The 4,859-nt window shown below is 46.9% G+C and overlaps 1 pseudogene; it reads right to left on the bottom strand.

Annotated features, from left to right (window-relative positions):
* Positions 1–3,768: 3,768 nt before the first annotated feature.
* LOC119966813 lies at positions 3,769–4,255 on the bottom strand (annotated as a pseudogene).
* Positions 4,256–4,859: the final 604 nt, after the last annotated feature.

Here is a 4,859-nt window from a genome sequence, read left to right as displayed (position 1 = left end):
CGCTCTGTGCAACTAGCATCCCCGGTGGGCGGTCAATGTGATGTCCTGCAAGATGGCTGCCTTTCAGGCCGCGGCAATGGTCTTCCATGCCTGGACACCCCGGTTGGGGGTCACCCCTAGCCCAGCACCATCCCATGTTCACTCCTCCCTTGCCTCTCTCACTGGCTCTGGTGGTCGCACCATCCCCCTGGCCAGCAGCAGGACTGGCAGCCCATGGAAGTGCCGTTGGGAAGTCTTACCTCCTCTCTCTCCCTCAGCAGCCATGATGCCTGTTTCCTGATTTTAAATACCACAAGTGAACCTCGCTGTTGGTAATTCCTCCTGGTGCAGCTGGAGCATCGCTGAAGCCCGGAGAATGCCGAGGCAGGCCCATTAATTATATGCCAACGGCGTTTACTATACGATTTGCATGTCCATGCCGGCGTGTGGCGTAGAACACATTCACGCCTCTGTGAAGGCATCGGAGCATGGCATTCTATGCGGCGCCAGCCTCGATTTTCAGCTGATGGGCGATTCTCCACCCAATTGTGGTTCGCGATTCCAGCCTTACTGGAAGGAGAATCCCGTCCACAAAGTTTTAACGTTAACTACTTCCTGTGGTAACGAATTCTACAGACTCAACACTCTTGAGTGAAGAGATCTCTCCTCATCTCTGTCCTAAATAGACTACCCCATATTTCTAGACTGTGACCACTGGTTCTGGACACCCCCACCATCGGGAACATCCTTCTTGCATCTACCCTGTCTAGTCTGGTTAGGATTTTATAAGTTTCTATGAGAACTCCTCAGTCTTCTGACCTCCAGCGAATGCAATCCTAACCGATTAAATCTCTCCTCATACGTCAGTCTCACCATCACAGGAATCAGTCTGGTAAACCTTCTCTGCATCCCTCTATAGTAAGAACGTCTTTTCTCAGATAAGGAGACCAAAACTGCGCACAATATTCCAGGTGTGGCCTCACCAAGGCCCTGTATAATTGCAGTAAGACATCCCTACTCCTGTACTTAAATCCTTTCTCAATGAAGGCCAACATACTATTTGCCACCTTTACCACCTGCTGGAACTGCATGCTTACCTTCAGTGACTGAATGGTCGGTACCTCCGGTGCCTACCCTATCTTCATCACCCTGCAACCTAACTTGCACCTCACTAGACACTAAGGGGCAATTTAACATGTTCAATCCACCAAGCCTACACATGTTTGGACTGGGGGAGGAAACCGGACCACTCAGAACAAACCCATGCAGACATGAGGAGAATGTGCAAACTCCATATAGTCACCCAAGAATCAAACCTGGGTCCCTGGTGCTGTGAGGTACCAGCGCTAACGACTGTGCCACCGTACTTCCCTTTTTATGTTTTATGGTCATATGGATGATAAACATATTCAACTCTCTAGAAACTAGCTGATTGTCATTTCTATTGCAGAATTAACATTTTACTGGAATGTACATTAATGCCACTTTTATGCTTGGGCACAAATTGAAATGCGTGTCGATGGGTCCAGATGGCTCTAAATTATTTCCACTGTCTCAAGCTGGAGTGGTATGTGACAAACAGTTTCATCAGCTCATTGATCGAGCATTATATGCAGTTCCCAAAACATAGGGCTGGATTCTCCATTGTTGAGACTATGTCCCCACGCCGGCGTAAAAATGGTTGGAGTTTTACTCCTGAAATTCCTACAAAAACGTTAAGCAAATTCATAGTCCTGCAGGGGGCTAGCAGGAACCCAGAGTGAAGCTCGCAGATTTTGCTGCAGATATGGGCCCCCGTACGTCCGGGTCAGAGGCCATGCAGCGCATGGTGGAGGCCTCCAGCGGCAGAGCCGGGCTCCATGGCAGACTCGGACCGTGGAGCCAGACCGAAGACAGAGACTCCCCGATCAGCCTCACGCCCGAGCCTCAACCCCCGGCCGCCTTTAAGGCCCCCCCGCACCGACCAGGGAGGCCACGGACTGAGTCCGCAGCCGTCACGCGAGCATCCTGACCGGCAATTGGTGGTTAGTTCCATGCCGTCGGGAACTCTGCCGGTCGGGAGCGGAGGTTTGCTGAGCAGGCCTCTGGCAAAGACCCCCCGCCACCGGCGATGTGGTGTACTCCACAGTGACGGCAATTTTCGGTGCACGGAGAATCAACGAACCGACACCGGTTTTGCATATTTAATTTGCTCTACATGTGCACACGTGATAGAATGCAGCATTCTGGGGTTAGAGGACATTAGTTCTTCTGCCAACTTTTTTTTGAGAAAACACTGACAAATGGATACAACTTACATGAACTGTCATCAAATTACTGCTATTGAGATCAATGAGCTCAGCATAGCTTGAAGACCATCTTAGTCTGCATCGCTCAGATAAGTTTTGGTGAAATTTGTTGAATGATTGCGAACTTCTGAAAGGTAATTTTGGGGTCAGTAAGTATCAAATTGATGGGAGACGTATTTTTTTTTTCATTTTTGGGATTCAGGTGATTGCTCCTCCCAAGTTGCTTGCTCAAAGAAAATGAAAGTGGGCCTTCTCCTTGAATTGCTAATGGTGCTTTTATGATGGTAAGGATACATAACTCGGAATACTTAATTAAAAAGCCAGAAATGGTTACTTTGAAGAAAATATGATTGTATTAATAAGCATACATGCTTCTGACATTTTAGGTGTATAATATAGTTTAGCAATAGGAATCAAAAGCAACTGGCTAAACACCGACACGGCAAAATTCAGGTTCATTGGGAGCAGTCTAAACTAGCGTGTTGTAGGTCAGTGTTTTTCACACTTTTTTCCAGCGACCAACTTTAGCAACTAGCCGACCTTCGCGACCTCTGCCAGCCGACCGTCCCGACCCAACCTGGCCAACCTTCACAACCCATCATTTTCGCTTACCTTTAATGTGTCAGGTGAGCCTGCTCGGTCCTCACAATCTCACTTGCTTTGTCATTTAATGTTAAATTTCAACTAAGGACTTCAGCTGATGATTTAAGTTCTCTCTGAATCCTTTCAAAATAATCAAGAAGTTTGCCTCAAACTCACCTTCTTTTGAAGTTTTGAGGATTTTAAACTTTCATTTGCCAGTACTTCCCTGCATATAACACACAAGGGTTTGCATCCTGATTTACATTGGCACAATTAACAAAGTCATACCTCATGAAATCATCTTTACACTGCTTTGGGCCCGATTTCAGTCTTTTCTTTGTTGGCTGTTCACCAGAAGCCCTGGAGCTCTGTACAGAGCTAACACTAGCACTGATTTGTCCTGCAATGGACTCTCCGGGACAGCTCTCTCCAGCAGATTCAGTTGTGAGATCCTGGCCTGTTCATGTGTCTGACCCTCTCTCCCTTATAACAAAACAATCCATCTTCAGTCCTTTGCAGTCCTGTTGCCTTGTTTACTCGCAGCTAGAAAATGGTAGAATCTCTCCTCTGTGATTTTGTGCCAAATCATGGACGCACAGGTGGCGTTACGTCAGTGTATGTACTGAGCGTGTGACCTGCTCTCTGCCGCCGCTTCTGGCGGCCAGCAGTCTCTTTTTCTTAATGTTTTTTTTAATCCTGCTTTTATTAGGAGTGACAAAAATTGCAACTTGAGAAGGAACCAAAATTGCGCCTCAGAAACTGGATGCTTCTTTTTTTGAAACTGTTGAAGAGAGTTGATTGGGCCATTGAAAGAATGAACAGCACAAAGCTAGAGGCATTAACGTGTCAGCAGTACTCTTCATTCGCAGGTTTCTGTGAAGATTCTCGCTTCATTATCTCAAATGCAGTCAGTAAAAGTCTAGAATTTCTGTCTTGGTTCTGGCACTCTCTGCATCTGAACCAGTTTTCCAAATCTACCTCTGCCAGAATCATAATCTGTCCTATATTCATCACGACCCTGACCACCAGATTTCCCTCGTCCAAACTGTCTGCCTTCTTTGAAGCAAGTACCCCAATCTGGCTTGATGATTAAATCATCTTCCATTAATAAATCTCATGCACTATTCAATATCTCTTCATGTGTAATATTCCACAAGATAGAATCTCCATGATTTTTTCTTGATTGTGTCCAAACCCATGATGATTCGCTTAACATCACTGCTTTTTGAGAAGAGTTCACAGATCAGTTCCTCGGTCGTGTAAAACAACAGATTCCCAAATTAGAGAGTGCAGCTGTACTGCAATAATTTGTCCTGCTCATATTGGCTTCCCAGAAAGTGCTGGTCTCGGTATTGGCTCAGCTCCAGATGAGAGTCACCATTGAGGACTTTCAGCACCAAAGACATGGTGCTGGAGAGGAGGGCAGAGCATGACGGTCAGCAACCTCCAAGGAAACCATCCTCACTTGACTGGAAACCGATCCCTCACGGCCAGCATTCTCAACTTAGAAGCCGGTCACGGCCGTCATTCTTTAAAGCTGATCGCGGACAGAATTCTTAAATGGCAGTCGCTCCGTGACCCTTCCGACTCCCGCCCGTGATCCACCAGCGGGTCTTGACCTTCAGTTTGACAAACCCTGTTGTAGGTTACACTTTGGGTCTTTGTGGCTGCTGTTCAGTGTCTGTATTCTCTCACTTCATTAATCAGATGCCTTTAACCAAGTCAGAATCAATGATCTGATCATTAGAAAAACACTCCACAAACAAGCGGATGATGTTGAACAACTTCTTCTACAATTGTGACTGACAGGAAACACACAAAGAAGAAAGTCAATGATTCAATTAATTTTGTTGATTGTGTTGTCATTGTAAAGAATTTCCCAATTCCACTGGCTCAGAACTTGTATTAATGTCAAAAGGTATTCCTGGGCTTTGCGTTGCTTGGGGGGGGGGGGGGGGGGGGGGGGGGGGGGGGGAGGGGGGGGGGAGGGGGGGGGGGTTGCCATTTGTC

This window comes from Scyliorhinus canicula, chromosome 6 (genome assembly GCF_902713615.1).
Source record: "Scyliorhinus canicula chromosome 6, sScyCan1.1, whole genome shotgun sequence".
Taxonomy (NCBI): Eukaryota; Metazoa; Chordata; class Chondrichthyes; order Carcharhiniformes; family Scyliorhinidae; genus Scyliorhinus; species Scyliorhinus canicula.
This window is presented reverse-complemented; position numbering and strand designations above follow the sequence as displayed.